At 38.9% G+C, this 20,000-nt stretch overlaps 1 protein-coding gene across 1 annotated transcript in view; it reads right to left on the reverse strand.

Annotated features, from left to right (window-relative positions):
- Positions 1 to 9,529, reverse strand: part of dab1b (DAB adaptor protein 1b) — a 35,482-nt gene extending 25,953 nt beyond the window's left edge. Inside the window, exon 1 of the mRNA XM_060875511.1 lies at positions 9,323 to 9,529. The gene's annotated coding sequence lies outside the window, so the exon portion shown is untranslated. The remainder of the gene's footprint in view (positions 1 to 9,322) is intronic.
- Positions 9,530 to 20,000: the final 10,471 nt, after the last annotated feature.

Here is a 20,000-nt window from a genome sequence, read left to right on the forward strand (position 1 = left end):
TCAATTCAGCTCGATAAAACGATGTGAAAAAAAGTGGCATATTGGAGCTATTGTTAATTTCTTGACACACCACATGGAGCCTCACTGCTGAAATATGCTCACATGAACCTCTTTTATAGAAAAAAAAAATCCACCCTGAACTTCACCCTTGCTTTATCTGTTTGATAATTAACACATGATCTGTTGTGTGTGTGTGTGTGTGTGCACGTGTGTGTGAGTGAATGAGTGTGTTCTTTATTCTGTCCTGTTCTCTGAAATCCTTCAGCTTCCAAAGCTTCAACTTTCATACTAACATGTGACCATCAACACCGTCAAGCTCGTTATCTCATCGATAGCTAACTGGCCAAAGCTGAGTCTCTACTGTAACTTGCATTATTGTCTCTACGACTCGTTTCTCATTAATGTGAAACCTTTCTCACTTACTTACTGCTAATGTTCGATATTGTTGATGTTTTATCCCTCATTAAACACCACTGGAAGCACTATGCTAGCTATTTTCTAGCAAGAAGTGAGAACTCCAAACTAGCAAAGTTCATAAACCCTTAATTTAGTCCCTTATCTACACGATCTACTATTTCTTATAATGAGATTCTAAATGAAGGGGCACGGTGGCTTAGTGGTTAGCATGTTCGCCTCACACCTCCAGGGTTGGGGGTTCGATTCCACAGGCACAGGCTCCTCGTGACCTGAGGTAGTTCGGATAAGCGGTAGAAAATGAGAGAGAGAGAGATTCTAAATGTTCTTTGTATAAATGTTGGAAGCCTGAAGGAGGGATGTTTTGGTACTGACGTGAATGACAGATTTTCATGTTGAAATAATTCAGAAGTCTAAAGTTATAGATCTCTAGTGTATGCTTGTAAAGGCTTGAAGTCAAAGGTAATAGGTTTATAAGCATGGAAGGTAATTGGGTTACACGCTTGCACGTGATAGTGTCTGCCGGGTTGCACACCCAATAAAAAAAGGGCATTTAATATTCTTGTTTGAGTGTAATTAAGATTTACACGGCATGTTTGTGCTTTCAGGTCACACCAGACTGATTACATGACGGGCAGCGTGCTGCTGGTGTCTCAGTGTGCTCCTCCATCAACGCAGTTAATAATGAAAATAATGACCTTGGAGCTGCTGATCGTGTGGTGAGTCCCCGTGGAGAGGAAATCCATCTTTCTACTCATAACACAGTCCTGTCTTTACCGTAATCTTTCACTTGTTATCCAGGAACGATTTCACAATCGACTTCACAATAAGAATAATCCATTAGGTTTAATGAACTGAAGATCTGCCATATGGGAGTGAAATCTTCTGCTCAAACACCTTTTGATTCAGGTGTCATTAAAGTCACAGGACTTTACATGTTATCATCTCTCACTCCATATTTGATTTTTAGTAGGAAAAAGAACAAGGAAGCTAAATTCTACAAGCTAACAGGTTAAAGCTACACAAGAACATAAATCAAAGTGTGTTGAATGATCTCCGATGGAAATGGAAACGCAGAGAACATTCCAGAACATAGAACCAAAGTGTGATGAATATTGTAGGATATTTTAGCTGTTAGCTTTCTAGTATAGTGCAGTGTTGATTTAACAGATTTCACAAATATTCTTATATTATTTCTGCAAAGTCCCTTTAATCTGCTGCCAACGTGAAGCTCATATTTTCTTTTTGTCCTTTACTGTTAATGCTGGATATGTTTGCTATAAATCAGACCTCTGACTAAGGGGCTTAGTCTGTTCTAATCTTCTTCTTCTTCTTCTTCTTCTTTCGGCTTTTCCCTTCGGGGTCACCACAGTGAATCATCTCTCTCCACCTATTCCTATCTTCTGCATCCTCAACACTTGCACCCACTAGCTTCATTCATTCATTCATTCATCTTCTACCGCTTATCCGAACTACCTCGGGTCACGGGGAGCCTGTGCCTATCTCAGGTGTCATCGGGCATCAAGGCAGGATACACCCTGGACGGAGTGCCAACCCATCACAGGGCACACACACACTCTCATTCACTCACACAATCACACACTAGGGACAATATTCCAGAGATGCCAATCAACCTACCATGCATGTCTTTGGACCGGGGGAGGAAACCGGAGTACCCGGAGGAAACCCCCGAGGCACGGGGAGAACATGCAAACTCCACACACACAAGGCGGAGGCGGGAATCGAACCCCCAACCCTGGAGGTGTGAGGCGAATGTGCTAACCACTAAGCTACCGTGCCCCCCACTAGCTTCATATCCTCATTAATTACATCCATATACCTCCTCTTTGGCCTTCCTCTTTGCCTCCTGCCTAACTTTGTCCCCCAAACAGCCAACATGAGCTGTCCTTGGTCTGTTCTAATCATTGTATGAATAAATGAATGAATAAAACATTCTGTTCGAGTGTCTTCCAATAGCTGTTTAGAAACGTGCTGGCTTTGTGATTAATGGGTCGTATGTCTTCTGGGGTGAAAGCTTGAAAGGAGGCGTGGTCTAGTGCAGATTTCCTTTACTAGGCACTTTTTTCAGGGAGCATTGAATAAATGCAGCGTTTAACCTTTATTTAAACATGGTTACTCGCTCCAGGCTTAACTGCGCTCATCACCGTTGATCCAGCAGACCTTAAACTAACCTTTATTTACAAAAAAAAAGATCTTAAATGCTGTTATTCACTATGCACACCATGTCACTTACATCACAACAAAGATTATTATTGTTGTAGATACAAAACATTATGGTTAAGAAATAATGGACTAGATCCCAGATAAAGTATTTTACACTTAATATATTTACACCATGCAGGAGCTAACTCCTGGATTCTTTTTGGTCGGAAGGTGTTCTGCACTCAAGGTCATCGTAATACGTTATTGTTTCCATAGCAACGGCTTGATCAATGGGACTTGCGTTGCAAACGCCAGAACAGAAAGCAGTTCAGTCTTTACATACTCATAAGAAAAAAGCGGTACAGGCTCTGAACGGCCGAATCAAACTCGTAGCTATTACCTTGAGATATTTAATGAATGCGGACCGTTAATTTTATGACGTACAGAGAAGTGTAATGGTGCTTATGTAAGATACTGAGGCAGCCAATTTGGAGTCCACAAATGGATGAGAATCATAAGTTTTAATCGACTCTACACTTAATGCAGCCTATAAAGTGAAAGCTGTTAGATGAAAGAAATTAGATCATTCTGAAGGCCGTAACTCTTCATTCAAGCTGTGCGGCTATTCTGCTTTATCCCTACAGGTTCCGGTCACGTGAGACAAACTGTATGATTAATTGTAGAATTAACCCTGACAAAAACTAAAATTTGTCCCACTATTTTGTGTATCAGCAAACCTTTTACTCTGCAATAATAATCGGTTCGCCACTACGTTACTGAAATCTGTAACTGACTTAACTCTAAATGGATAAAGCGTACGACCTTCATGGAATATTTAGTCAATCGCTGCGGTATAAGAAGAATAAAAAACTTCAGGATGTGCAATTATCAAGTCAAATCCATCTTCGCATCTGACCTTGTGATGAACAAAGCAGACAGCTGCCAAAGTCAAAGCAAACTACACTGAGCTGAGCTCTTCTCACTTTTCTCTCTCATATTGCACCAGAATTACAAAAGCCCAAAAGGCAGCGATATGGCAGCTTGTCAGTCTCTCGGCCAAGTGGCGTCTTTAATGATTCATTAGTCCGGCCTGTCCAGCCACTGTTGTGACGTTTCTGAAGATCTAAGTGGAGTGGCGAGTTTATGTTCCTGAATTAGAATAGCTCACAGGTAAGAGTGTCGTATTTGATGGTCCCTCTGTGCTGCAGAGCCTCGATCCAGTGCCAGACGTTGTGAGCCAAGTTTTCTGAATCCTGTGCCATTTCTGAGAAGCCTTGGGGGGAAAAGGAGAATTAATGCACAACGCGCACTAGCTCTTCTCCGCCGTATGGTTGGGAAAGTGGATTTCCGTTCATGAGGCACTCTTGAGTTTATCGCTTCCACAAACCTAATCTTTGATGCAAAAATCAAAGAGATTGCAATAAGGAAATGAAGTACACTACATACTTGGACTGGTTCACAGAAGATGCTACTTCTAAAGCCATTCTTAATTGGTTGATTTGGACTGAAAAAGAAAACAAATCTGATGCCGTCTCTTTCTATTCCAACTTGGGATTTCTTTGTCTTCACATTATGCAGACTCCATTTATCTTCCAGACAGAATAGCTTAGTAAGTAGGGGCGTTTCTCCACAGGTTCTGGTAAAAAAAATGTAATTTCATGATAATTGCCTATGGGGAACTCAATGCAAATATCAACCGTGCTCTATAAAGCTGTGATAAGAGGTGAAAATCCTGTTTTAATTTCCCAGTTAGGTTTATGTTTAACTGTTCTGATTGAACTGCTGAGGAAATTGTATAGTAGCAAGTGCAGAAAAATCTAAATACACAAATTTATTTCCCTTAATATCATCAGTAAGACTGAGGTTGGACTTCTGGTGGAGAGACTCTTACTACATTTATAGTTTGCTTTTAATTCGTTAAAGAAAAGCTAAAATATTGAACATATCAGCTGTTCTTCAATACAGGCTTTCTTCAAACTTACACTATATATAGGGTGTATGTGCACCCCTGATCTTAACATTAAGCACAAAGTTTTACTGTAATATCTCTGTGTGCTAGTGTTATTAATTCCCCTTCACTGGCATTAGAAGGCTCAAACCTGCTCCAGCATGACAATGCCTCTTTGTACAAAGCACAGAGCTCCATGAAAACAGGATGTATTGAGGCTGGAGTGGAAGTTGAGATCTTGAGATCCCCAATGCGATGAACTGTAATATAAAATGCACCCCAGACCTCCTCAGGCAACCTCAGTGTCTGATCTCACTAATGCTTTCATAGGTGAATAAAAATTTTCTAATAAAAGGTTTATAATCACACCCTCCAGCGTCACCCAAATGAGGATGAGGTTCACTTTTGAGTCTGGTTCCTCTCAAGGTTTCTTCCTCTTCCATCTAAGGGCTCCTCTGAAAAACTCCTCACCTCAGTCATTTCAGACTTGTTCATTAGGGATAAACACACTCACTCACCCACTCATTTTCTACCGCTTATCCAAACTACCTCGGGTCACGGGGAGCCTGTGCCCATCTCAGGCGTCATCGGGCATCAAGGCAGGATACACCCTGGACGGAGTGCCAACCCATCGCAGGGCACACACACACTCTCATTCACTCACGCACTCACACACTAGGGACAATTTTCCAGAGATGCCAATCAACCTACCATGCATGTCTTTGGACCGGGGGAGGAAACCCGGAGTACCCGGAGGAAACCCCAGAGGCACGGGGAGAACATGCAAACTCCACACACACAAGGCGGAGGCGGGAATCGAACCCCCAGCCCTGGAGGTGTGAGGCGAACGTGCTAACCACTAAGCCACCATGGCCCCCCAGGGATAAACACAAACACATTTAATTATGTCTAATATTAATCTTGAAATTTTATAATACAATATTAACCTTTGTATAATATTTTGTACTATATTTTTTATGTTCTGTAAAGCTGCTTTAAGAAATTGTCCATTGTTAAAAGCTCTATACAAATAAATTTGAATTGAAAAGCGAACTGAATTATTAAATGTTCAACAAACACATATAGCTACTTTTAAGGATGAAAGTTATTTCAATTTAAATTGCTTATGTATTTATTTTTAAGCTTTTTAAATTGAAAGTCAAATGAATATAAATTCCTAGGAGTGCTCCATAAAAATGAACAGAGGAAGTAATTATCATCTAAAATCCTCTGAAAGCAATGTTCCTCCTACCTTCATTTCAAATCGCTCTCCAAAGCCCGTATTTGTCAGTTCAACTTTCCCTCAGTCTTCAGCTCTATCTGCAATAGCGTCAGTGTGTCATTTATTCAATAGAGCATGGCGATGGAGCTGATTAAGTGTGTCATCCTTTTGTTACTGGAGTCACATCAGTCACAGGCAAGGGCGAGTGATATGTAGAGATTAAAACACTCCGGGCTGTGCTGAAACAGGAAGACACGGTGGTGCGATGAAGCCGAGTTACTCTTACCACCCTGAAGTTGATTATATTCATAGAGCTGCATGTCCCTTAGAAAGCAATTTCATTTTAATCACAGCAATTTTCGAAAGATTACATTTTTTTAAAATTTATTCTAGAAAACGTCATACTTTTTTATTTGTCTGTTCTTACATTTAATATTGTTGTACACTCGCTAGTTCCTGTTTGCGCTCACGTTTCAGCAGCTGTAAACGGTTGGTCTCTTAATAGAATCTCTTGAATTTCATTCATTCATTCATTCATCTTCTACCGCTTATCCGAACTACCTCGGGTCACGGGGAGCCTGTGCCTATCTCAGGCGTCATCGGGCATCAAGGCGGGATACACCCTGGACGGAGTGCCAACCCATCGCAGGGCACACACACACACTCTCATTCACTCACACACTCACACACACACACACACTCTCATTCACTCACGCAATCACACACACTACAGACAATTTTTCCAGAGATGCCAATCAACCTACCATGCATGTCTTTGGACCGGGGGAGGAAACCGGAGTACCCGGAGGAAACCCCCGAGGCACGGGGAGAACATGCAAACTCCACACACACAAGGTGGAGGCGGGAATCGAACCCCGACCCTGGAGGTGTGAGGCGAACGTGCTAACCACTAAGCCACCGTGACCCCCCCATCTCTTGAATTTAATACAACAAAAAAAAAAACACAGCTTGTCATATTACTGAGAAACTGCATCACGTAAAGTCCTCTGTCCTGAACATCTCCGACCGTTACAAAGCTCTGACGCTAGATGTCAAAGACTGCTCTTCTGCTCCATAAGCAAAGCTGCGAGCATTGAGTGCACTATGTGTAAAATATTCCACATTTTTTTCTAGATAATTGAATAAGTGCATCCTTGTAGTACTTCTTCTTGAAATTTTCAGAGTGAACACCATACTCACACTGTTTATACTACAAAATGGCATGATGTAATTTATGAGTATGTGATGTGGCACACATCTGCATCAGAATTGAGAATTCAGCACCAGTTAAAACATTCACTGGCCAGATGTTTTCCTCAAAGAGGACAATCCTAGCATGCAGATGAGTTTTGAGGCGACAGCGGCTACATTGCAGTTCTGGGACCTCGGTTCACAACCATCTGATCTCCAGCTTTGAACATTTTCTGATCAACAGCTTTGGAATTTGAACATCTTCTAAGCTACTGTACCACCACAATAACAATGTTTAAACAGGAGCTGTGACGTGACGTTTAAAGTTATACCGAGGTGTAAAATGTCTCCAAACCTGCATGAGCTTAGCATCGGTGAGACAGCGTACTGTTACTGTAGCATTATTATGTATTGTATATCATGTACACGGCATATATTATTCACTGCAAGTTTTTTTTCTGTGCTGTAATTGCACCGTCTTGTTTTAATTTATGTGACTCTGCACCTCAGGCACCTCCTTGCACATTTTATGTTCATATTATTGCTGAATAAAAATATCTCATTTTAATTCAGATCAATCAAATTAGTAGGTTATTAGAGCAAGAACTTGATACTGGATATATTGTAGTCGATTTCAGGCTAAAGAAGCATCTGAGATTGAGCTCGTTACAGGACGGGGATAAGTGTAAAAATAAACGTGAACTGATATAGCCGGCCATCACATGACAACATTGTAAAATTCACACACTTACATGTAAACTGTTGTAGGTGTGTTATTATATTTCTTTTTGCTGTTCTTCATAATGTCTCTACAGACATTTAATTTGAGGTTGTACATGACAGGATGTGATGAAATGACAAAACAATTCGCTCCATTTTTGCTCATCAAACATTAGGGTAATGGATTGGTGTTGAATATCAGTAGTAAGCAGATACTGGCCTGAAATTGGGTTTGTTATACATGATATAGCCTACACTATTGTGCACCTGACCGTCACACCAATATGTGCTTCTTGAACATCAAATTTCCATTTTTTTTGTCTTTGCCGTTACAATGAGCTCCGCTCTTGTGGGAAGGCTTTCCACTCGATTTGGAGTGTGGCTGTTGGGATTTGAGCGTTAATGAGATCTGGTACAAATGTCAGATTAGGAGGTCTGGGATGCAGCTGGTGTTTCAGCTCATCTGTATGAACTCTCGACTTCTTCCGCAACAACTTTGGCAAACCATGTCTTCATGGAGCCTGATTTGTGCACAGGTGCATTGTCATACTAAAACAGATTGGGACCTCTTAGTTCCAGTGAAGGGAGATTGAAATGCTACAGCATGCAAAGACATTCTAGAAAATTCTATGCTAGCAACAGATTATGGAGGAACTATATATGCATGTGATGGTCAGGTGTCTACATACATTTGGCTGTATATTGTAATTATAACACCATCTTATTGCTGTATGATTCCTTCTGAAACTTGGGTGACTGACTGTGTAGAGTATCTGGGCATGTTCTTTTCATGGGATTCCTCCAGCTTTACTGCTTTTCTACAGTCTCCTAGTAGCTGGAATCAGGGGCACCACTAGCAATTTTGGGCCCTATGAAAGAAAATGAGACTGGGCCCCATACCACACCAATTTCGCACCAAACATACAAGACTCTGGGGGCCCCAAAAGTGCGTGGGCCCTTAGAATCGTCCTAACTTTCCCCCCTTATTGTTTGCGTGTGTCTGTGTGTCTGTGTGTGTGTGTGTGTGTGTGTGTGTGTGTGGGTGTGTGTGTGTGAAAGATGCCCTCTGATTTTCCAGCCTCACACGAGTCTTCCCATTGACTCTGGATACACCAAGACTCTGATATTTTCCAAACCAAGTTTTATGTGATTAGTCCATGCCAATGTACACAACACCTGTAATGATCTGCCATCTCTGTATGTTCTTTAAGGAACATGTTAAGGAACGTATACTCTATCCAGCACCGGTCAGACCCGGCTCTATCAACGAGCATCTCGGTTTATTTTTTGGTCTTCAGATTAAAATGGACCATCTGAGATCACATGATTTCTGATTTAAAGCTGTTGGACAACATCCAATCCGTCTGTCTGATGTGTTTCCAAAGCATTTTGTAACACTGTAAAGACCTGACAAGAGATCTTTCACCATTTCTATCCTATCATGCCCTTAATCAAAGAGTTGATAGGAAGAAAACGACGTTATAAAACAACATTAAAGCAGTTCTGATCTCTTTATCAGATAGGTTCCTCGGTTATAAAACTTTAATATCAAGCGTGACATGATAGAAAACCTATGGTATGAACAGAACCAGAAACAAACTGAAGAAACCCCTGCAGATGTCTTTTGTTTTTCTGAGGTAATACCATACCTGTAGCTTACTCACCTCAGCATCTGGGACTTTTCCTTCCCAAAAAATAACTCCGTTTTCCGTTTATTAACTCATCCTTTGGATTCATTTGAAAGTTAATTCCATAATCCGTCCATATCTCTCCGATAAACCAGAATATTATCTTTGTTTATTTACATTTTCGAGAGAAATTGTATGTACATCTTCACCTCGCGCTCTGTTGCTAAAGTGGCTTAGTGACAGTTAGCGCCTTCCTTTAGACTGAAGGTTTGAAAAACCGGCACGCGCGGCTCACAGCGTCTCTTGGCAACGCTGCAGCGGTTTGATGCGATAACGAGGCGTTATCTATGGAAGGCCATACGTCTCATAAACACTACAAAATATGTCTAGCGAAATAAAGCGTCACTAAAATAAAACAAAGCGTTAGTACCTTATGTGCCACTAACCCTAGATTCACTCTCAATGCATATAAAAAGCACACTTTGATTTCTTCGAATCACAAGTTTAATCTGTTTTCCTTTTCTCGATTTCGAAGTAAGGTATTTGATGATCGCTGAATTTGCATTTCTAACAATTCGTTTGCTTGGTTTAAAAACATGATTGACTGTTTAATATTTATAATGAAGTGAAATAAAGCCTAGCTGAAGATCTACTGAAAACTCCAACCAGTAACCCCACTCTATTTAGGCATATGCAAGATAGCGGTTATACTTAATAGCGACATGGCTGTAGCTAATCGCAGCCATGCTTATATTTAGTTTGTCATGTAATATTGCATATATAATAATTCCATAAACAAAAAAACACCAACATTATTTTGTCAATGTGACATTTCAGACGTTGATTTGTACAATCCAGTTAAAGGTGCTTCTGGTAAAATTGGTGTCCCTTCTTCTTATTCTTCTTCTTTTCATCTTCGGCTAACACACTTTCATATTTTATAAAAATAAAAAAATTAAAAAAAATAAAAAAATAAAAAGTTTTATTCCTGTAAAATATTCTTTGCCATGCCCTTGGCTGATGTCACTAACACTACTGTACAAACAGCTTCTAACTTAAAGAACACAGTCAAGCAGAGTGATACACACAGTTAAACATCTCAGTGTTGTTTTAGGAAATATAATCACTCTTGAAATGCTGCATGAGAGAATTAACCAAGGAGCTTCAGTTAGTTAAAAAAATGGAAGCTTTTTTGTCCAGCACTAATTACAAAACCTAATAACAAAACAGAAAACATGACATCAAACACCATGTTGGGGTAAATAAGTATCATATTATATGGTATATCGTAACACAAATATGCAGCTATATGCTGTGTACTTATGGCATCTTTATTGAATATACAGTACATATGAATGAATTACATATAAATTAATGACTGTTTGCTAGACTATTTCCCCAAACACAAAAATAATACAAAATTCAAAAATAAGACACAATGAAAATCATCCATCCATTGGAAAATAAGCCCAATATTATGAATTCTATTATTAAGATATAATTAAGTTGTGATTAGATCATTCATTTTAGTGTACCAGAAAGGCTTTTCCATCACACCCAGATATACTAACAGCTTTAATAACATGTACCTATTTATTCCAGGATCTTATCAGCTTTTCAGGATATTTATGTGTCTAGTTGAGACGATCTTTGCACATCAAGTTGACGTATTTAACAGGACACTTGGCAGTGTCAATTTAACGTTATTACACATCACGTTGAAGCGTTTGACACCTTTTTTTAGCGTTGTGTAAATGCCATTTTTATACATCCCATTGCAGCAGTTTGACACGTTTTCTATGGCTATATGTCTAGTGGTGGCAATTTTTTTTCCACATTATCATTGGACAAGACATATTTTGATTTGTTATGACCTTTTTAGTCTCCCATAAAAAGGGGCGGTGAAATGAGTCTATAGGGCGGGGATATGAGGAAGAATTGAAATGCGTAGAGAGTAACACTGGAGAGATGCTATGGCTACACACACGAGGCTTATCCTACATTCAGAAATTAATAAGAGAAAGGGATTAAGTGTCCTTCGTAACACACTATTCTCATAATGACGTGTGAATGTTGATCTGGCTGTACATTTATAAAGCTGCTGATTTAACATCTCAAAAGCATTTCAAATAAAAAAAATGGGGCACAAATTGCTTTTCACATTCAATTGATCAAAATGTCTGAAGTTGATTGTGATTGATTTCTTGACCGGAGTGCAACTCTGATATTACAGACATATGTAAAATGAAGATAAAAGACATTTTAACAGAGATTTTAATCTGAAACCTTCACAACATCCTATGTGCATATATTAGATTTAAAGCATTAATAAAATCTATAAAATAGCAGAACATGTCCTGATTTTCTCAGTGGCTTTCTTCTGATGTTTAACTGATTTAATCTGATTAGGGAGATTTTTCTTCATTTCAGTGGATTATCCTGCTGGACTCGTGCCTCGTATCCTGTCCTGATACAGATTACATCAAAACAGATGTGAAATGTATGATGTTCCAGTTTAAACCGATCATTTGTACAAATTCAGACACATTGACATTGAGTTTGTTTTGTGCATAATCCAAGCACTAGATCTACATCCTCGTAAATACATTCTAATATTTTTCCTTATATTTTCTCCATATTCTTTTTCCATCTGTATATCAAATTATTAAAATTCCATTATTAGATTTTTTATCTATTATATCTATTATAATTTTTTATTTTTTATCTTTTTTAATCTTTTTATTTTTATTGATTTTATATTTATTACACTGACAGAGGAAAAGTATTTCACTACATGTCGTACCGTGTTTGGTTGTATAGGTGAAATTAATTTTAATTTGAATCAAATATCACATGAAATATGACATGAGAACTTTATTGTCTTCTTCTCTGTTACTTTGCAGGTACCATTTGTCCATTAGTACTTTTAATAGTAATCGAAGGCTAATATTAAAGTGTTTTGTGTGACAGATGTTCCATATACAGATTAAAAAACACGTATATTTGTTGCTATGGTAACATTCTCTGTAGATGTTCAGAAGATGTTTCTTACCATTTATGAAAGGAGTCTCCAGTTTCAGTCACTTGTAACAGGCAAACAATGGGACAAAATAGTTCTTTTTAAGTTTAAAATAAGAAAGGCTACTGATAAAACCATTATTTTTAGCTGTGATAACGTAAGTGAGAGCTAACTTGTTTCACAGAAGAAATGTAGCTATAAATAAATAAAATGTTTTGATCTTTTCTGATCTTTGGAAATTTAAAAACAAGCTTATAACTAACATTTAACACTATTTCATGTTTATACAGAAATACAACCAGGTTTATGTTTTTTTTTTTATTATTTTTCAACTTTACACAGAACAGGCATTACTGTAAACTCTCGGAATTTAAATGTGGCACACAATAGACCTAGACCTATCCGCTAGGTACTGTAGTACACGCATGCAGTCTGCTGAGACGATCTCCCGAGTGACATCATACCTTGTGGATGCGTATGAGGTTTGTGTTGCTTTGTCCTAAGGTTTTGCCGATTTGCTGATTTTTGTTCTTCAATCTACATGGCAGATTTTAAAGAGCAAATAATGTATATAAAATTTAGTGCTTAGTATAATTTTCTATGAATATGTGTTGAATAAAAACAGCAGATTAGGTCAAATCGCACCTCAGGTCAATAATAATGGCTGATGATTTTCATATTATCAGACTTTTTTATGGAGAGTATGTTCCCTCTGGACAGACAGGTTAATCATTCAATTTTTAGTGAAGTGCTTAGGCATCTCCGGAAAAAAGTCACAACAAAGCACACACACACACACACACACACACACACGCACACACACACACTCACACAGTGACTCTTTTATTTCTGGGACCACAAGAAACCGTCGCAAAGAGCGAGATCTAGCCAGATCATTTGATTTTTGGGAACTTTTGTGTCCCTTTTTGTATATTTATATATGTTCATGTTTTATATGTTATATATTCACTATATTCATATGTTTAGGCTTCTTTTAATATTTTATTTTTACGCAGAAATACAGTCATGTTGATTGCCATGTGGCTCACAATGTATTGACTGCTACAGGAGTTTCCCCACATGGTCCCTTATGAATCCTTTTGTCTGCTGTCCCTGGCCACAGACGCACACACACACACACACACACATACACACACACACACACACACTGTTTATTGTAGCCAGCAGATTTTATCTGCACCCCAACACTGCCTGTCAGTCTCACTCGAGTGTGTTCTTCAAGCTTATAAATCACAAAAATATACATCAGATGCACAGTGTCAGGTCATAGCAGTGTGAACTGTCACAGCAAATTGATTCAGCATAGCCATAGATCAATGTATTGAAAAATAAATAAAATGTTAAGCTTTGCACATTTGTAAATGCTCTTTTGATTTTCCTCATGAATTGGTGTTCACTGAGCTGAAGATATTTTAAAAAACAATCATTGGAGCTGGTGTTATTTTGCAGTGTGTCATGCTTTGTTGAGGGGACACGTGTAACAGATTTTTAAAAAAAAGGCAATTTCCAATTATACTGCTATGGTGAGTAAATGAAATGTAGGAGGGATTGGGGATTTGGGTTTGGTGTTTTGGGGTTGAGACTTAGGGTGATGTTGGTGTTTGGTGTTGGGGTTAGGGTTGGTGATGGTGTTGGTTGGTGGTTAGTGTTTTTGGGTTGAGAAATGGTTTGTAGTTTTAGGATTGGGGATGTGGTTTGGGGTTGGTGTTTTGGGGCTAAGGTTATGGTTGTGGTTTTGAAATTGAGATTGCGGTTGGGGGTTGTGGTTAGGGTAGGTGTTTAAGGTTTTGGGGTTGCGGATATGGACTGGGGTTTTGGGGTTGGTGATGTGTTTGGGGTTTTGTCGTTAAGTTAGTGTTGGATTTATTGTTGGGGTTTAGAAGTTAGGGTTGGGGATGTGTTTGGGGTTTTGGGGATGGAGTTGATGTTGAAGTTATGGAGTGAGGTTAGTGTTGACGTTGGGATTTTGGGGTTGAGTTTGGGGTTTGGGGTTGAGTTTGGGGTTGAGTTTGGGGTTTGGGGCTGAGTTTAAGGTTGGAGTTTGGGGTTGAGTTTGGGGTTGAGTTTGGGATTTTGGTGTTGAGTTTAGGGTTGGAGTTTGGGGTTGAGTTTGGGGTTGAGTTTGAGATTTTGGTTGTTGAGTTTAGGGTTGGAGTTTGGGGTTGAGTTTGAGGTTGGGGTTTTACAAACAATGTGATCAATATGAGGCTTGAATATCAACTGGTCATAAAAAAAAAAAAAGAAGAAAATAAAATGGTATCAGCTTTAAATTTGTGTGGTATAAGATGAAAACCAGGATGTGCTCTTACAGGAAAATAATCAACTCAGTGAATTACAAGTAACTTCCCCAGTTTTTTTTCCTAAACTAATTTAAAGTTTAATGTTTTAATTTAATTAATTTAATGTTTGCTTGAAAAACATCTAATGACGAACATATAAATAAATAAATGTAAAAAAAAAAATAGACAAATTTTGCTCCAAAACATTTGTTCATTTTATTCATCTTCAGTAAGGATTTTATCCTTATGAGGCTCACAATAGATGTGAGCGCGAGGAAAGAGCCCTCACAGAAATATATATAATATTATTTTTTAAGTGATTTTTCTCATCGTTAACGTAACATCTCATGTTTTAAAGAAGACAGAAGTTAAAAGAGTTTAGCTGCTCTGATGCAAAATACTTATTATCCCATATTAATTTATTATGTTAAACATGAAAAAAAAACAAGGTTGTCTGTCTAATTATCATCCACTGAAGCAGAGAAGTGAAAATAATGACTATTTCAGACATTTTAGACACTTTTATTAACATTTTGTCAAACATAAAAAAGCTTAAAGATTCAGTCATTTCCAAATAAAAAAAAACTGTTAACTTGTATTAACCCGCCTCTGAGGACAGCAAACACACACAGCAGCTACACAACAACCTTCACACATCCTTTACCAGCTGGCAGTGAATTGTCGTCAGTTGTGATCACATGAAAAATGACAGCATAAACAAAGCAAGCTGCCAGTGCTGAACGATTCGGAAAATCCAGCCAACAGCTTCCTGGCAAATGAAAGAAAATAATGAATTCCTGGGTTTCTGATAGCGATGGACTGTTTCTAAACAGTTGGTCAATAATCACATCTAAATAAGAATGGAAAAAGCCAATCTCCAGCTCCAGATTTCCGAATCGTCCATATGAATAATCCAAGGCTCTAACACCAGCTGTGAAATCATTATTGATGAATAAGGGATGAACTTTGACCTGGACACATGGTTGGCTTTTGACTCAGATCCCAAAGAAACAGCGGTACTCGATGGTAATGATGCAGACATGCTCTCAAACCATACACTCTCATGCATATAAATGACAAAGCCATGCAAAGGCAATTACAGAAATCAGAAAAGATACCCAGTGTGAGCTTGGAAAAAAAAAACAGAAGTGAAATTTTACTGTGTGGGGTTTTTTTTTTTCAGTCTTAGGTCTTACTCCTACTCTATGCATCATAGTCATTTTAGAGTTATTCATTTGTTTGTTTAAGAGTTTTTTTTTTTTTTTGTGAAATGATAACAAGGGAGGCACGGTGGCTTAGTGGTTAGCACGTTCGCCTCACACCTCGGGTTGGGGGTTCGATTCCCGCCTCCGCCTTGTGTGTGTGGAGTTTGCATGTTCTCCCCGTGCCTTGGGGGTTTCCTCCGGGTACTCCGGTTTCCTCCCCCGGTCCAAAGACATGCATGGTAGGTTGATTGGCATCTCTGGAGAATTGTCCGTAGTGTGTGATTGCGTGAGTGAATGAGAGAGTGTGTGTGTACCCTGTGATGGGTTGGCACTCCATCCAGGGTGTATCCTGCCTTGATGCCCGATGACACCTGAGATAGGCACAGGTTCCCCGTGACCCGAGGTAGTTCGGATAAGCAGTAGAAAATGAATGAATGAACGAATGATAACAAAAACATTTTTAGTACAATACCACAATAGGAGCTTCAATCGAACAAATCATTGCACCATCACATGCTTTTGTTTTTTGTTTTTTTTTGGTTCCTGTCAAAGTCTCCATTGTTGCACTGCTTTTAAATAGTACTTATTTATGGTCCGTTAATCTGATTGGTTGAGCAGCCTTCCATGAGTGCTTATATTTCCTGTCACTACACTGAGACATTCTGTGTGTGTATATCACTCCGCTTGTTCAACACATAAAAATCCACTTTCTAGTTTGACACCATTCCTACAGTAGTCTTAGTGACATCATTAGTGGACATGGCAAGCGATATTTTAAAGGAACCTTTGACGTAAAAATATAAACTCTCAGATGGAGATAAAAAAGCGACAGCTGTTTAACTGGATGCAACTTTAACAGAAATGTACAAATCAATGTGAGCAACAACTTGCCGTAAAATGAGAGTGGCTCCTTCAGGATGTATTTCTGCTAGCAGAGTAAAAGTAAACAAAACATTTGCTCATATTGTATTCGAAAAACACAGTCATATTCACAGCCATGTGGTTATACTCCAGCAAAACTACTTAAATGAATAGCTTTCTAACATGTCTAGTTCCTCTTAATTCAAATCTATTATGATTTTTTTTAGCTTTTCATTCAGATTCCCAGCTGAAGTTATGAATAAGAATGAAAGATTTGCTCCTCAGGTTCTTCCTCGGGGAATGAAGATGCTCGTGGAAGGTAAGTGATGTTCAGGATTCAGCTGAGTTCTTCTCTGACATGCACACCAAAAAGCTCAGAGCTTCTAGCGACCTCTACAAATTCAGATGTAAAATTTTATTCCACATTTTGCTTCTTACTTCAATGCTAATGGAGCGCATACCTAAGTAATGTTATGTCCAAAATGCTATGTCCAGAGGTTTACAGCAAATCAATACAATACAGTTTCCTGAGACAAATGTTTATGTTTATCTTATGCACCATGTGTGTTCTGTTCTTTTTAACACACTGCTGGGTTTGAATAAGGATTTACAAGCTATCAATTACAAGGACAAACTTCGGTCTTTAATGGTTAGTTAGTACTTAATTTGTTCACCATGGAAGCTGTAAGAAGGTAATAAAGAGAATACATTTTGTTTTCAAGCACATAGCAATTCTGCCTCCCAGTTCACCAGTCGCTGGAACAATCCTGAGCTTGTGCTACTGTTTTGTGTAGAACTTTGAATGTTCTCCTTGTGTCTGCATGGGATTCCTCCACTTGAATTCTCCAGTTTTCACACAAAAATATGGATTGTCTATATTACATTATCCCTAGGTGGTGTTTGTGTGTGTGTGTATGCAGGCTATATGTCCTGTGCTAGACAAGGCCTGTTCATGTTGTATTCGCACTTCATGCACAGTGTTTCCAGGATTGGCTCTGAATCTCCCACAAGACGAGATTAAACTGAACACCAGACAGAAAAGGTAAAGGTTCACACATCCTCGTCCACTGACAAATACCTGATAATCACATCTACAGCATGATCCATTGCTATCGCTCAACTCTTACTCTGGATTCTCAGCATGCCTAATTTCATCTGATTTAACATGTCAGATCCTCCCCCACTTTCTCTGGGTCTCTGTTCAGTCTCTGTCAGCTATGACTGGCAATGTGCACACACACATAGCCTTGGCCATGGTGCAGCTGTGCTGTCTCGCTTTGTCTCAGTTGAACACACCTGAGTAATAAGCATGTCCTATCTGTACACCTCCTGTTTGTTCATAAAAACACTTATTTAAAAAATACTTATTATTTATAAAAAGTGTACACCATTTTTCCACAAACAAACCCACTGAAACAAAAACATTTATTTATTCTCTGTAATAAACCTAACTCTGTAGCAAATAATTAATTACTGCTAGCTGATATTTTACTCAAATTGTCCGTAGTGTGTGATTGCGTGAGTGAATAAGTGTGTGTGCCCTGTGATGGGTTGGCACTCTGTCCAGAGTGTATCCTGCCTTGATGCCCGATGACACCTGAGATAGGCACAGGCTCCCTGTGACCCGAGGTAGTTCGGATATGCGGTAGAAAATGAATGAATGAATGAATGAATGAATGATATTTTACTCATCATTGTCTTGGAAGAAGGAACTTGCTGTGTTCAAAAAAGGAAAACACAAATCTCGGTCGTTTTGACGTCTCTGCTTTGAAGAGTTGATACTGTGAATAATTGACTGCACATCTGTCCTGAGTCATTCTAAATGAACTGATTTGTAATGATCGATTTATTCACCATAGTAACGGTAGGCAAATTCTTGAGGTCAGTGTGATGATTCATGGTAAGTGTGCTGCTGAGCTGCTTTCCACCGTTTGAGCAGAAAGGCAGCTTTCAGAAACTCCCCTTGCTGGAGGTAGCCATAGCAACTGTTCTGAAGGCTAGGAAGCCAGGATGATGGCTATTTAGCGAACATGCATTCGAACGAAGCAGAAAACACCTTAGAGAAAGGTACAGTATAATAAACATGACAAAGTTGACATATGTAGGAGGACATAAATGCAACAAAAACCGAATGTTACATCTGAATCCACTGCTGATCCAGGAGTCACAACAAATTCCACATCTGAATCCAGTCTGAGCATATAAACATTCACAATCTCCTCACTGCTATAGACTGTTTAGTCTTATATGTTCCAAATCAATACACTCATCCAACAAATCCTGTCAGATTTATAACCAACAGATCATCTTATAACCAACAGATCCTCTCTCAGATTCATAACAAACAGGTTCTCATTTAACCAACAGATCCTACAAGATGCACCCAGCGTATCCTCTCATAGTCATGACAAACATGTTTTATCTCTGAGCTCTAATCCACAGACCCTCTCTCAGTTACATAACCAATAGATCTTCTCTCACACTCATAAGCAACAGATTTCATATACTGCAACAGAGCATTCTCCCTCAGGGTCATATCTTAACTAGTGAACCAGTCTTGATGTATTCATTGATGGAGACTTTAAAGCATTTTTGTATGTCCCACTGGATAAGGGTGTCTGGCAAATGCAGTAAATGTAAATGTAAACTAACCAACCAAGACTTGTCAACGATAGATCCAGTCTAAGATTCATAACAGAAAGGTCTGGCTTCAGGCTCTTAACTGACAGATTCCAGTAAACGCATCTCTAACAGATTTTCTCTCAGATGGATAAAGGTCAGATTCAGACAGGCTCAGACTTATAACCAACAGACACTCTCTCAGACTGAACCAATGGATCCTTGCTCAGTCATAAATAACAGATTCTCTCTCAGAATTATAAAGAACAGAATGTCAGAGTCATAACCACCAGAATGAACAGATCCTCACTGAGACTTTAGAGCAACAGATACAGGTACTCTCTCATTGTCATAACAAAAAGATATTGTCTCAGGTTCATAACCAACCTGTCTCAATCATAACAGACCAATGGATCTTTTCTTAAGCCCTATTCGGAAGTGATTAGTTTTACGTGGGGACGTGGGGGTAAAGTAATTATTACCAGAGCTTCTCTGTGATTTTAGTCCCGTCCGAATGTGCCATCTCGGTAATCATTACGGACAATGTCAGTAAAGATTACGGCGACTTTTACCTTCTGTAAAAAGGTCTGGAAAAATGACCTCAGGTAATACTAATCCCGTCCGAATAGACCCGCTGTAAATATGTACAGTAAAATTCCGTCATTTCCTGTTTAAAAGTAGTTTTTGGCACGTTTTGCAAGCATGGAGGC

This window comes from Tachysurus vachellii, chromosome 7, assembly GCF_030014155.1.
Source record: "Tachysurus vachellii isolate PV-2020 chromosome 7, HZAU_Pvac_v1, whole genome shotgun sequence".
Lineage (NCBI taxonomy): Eukaryota > Metazoa > Chordata > Actinopteri > Siluriformes > Bagridae > Tachysurus > Tachysurus vachellii.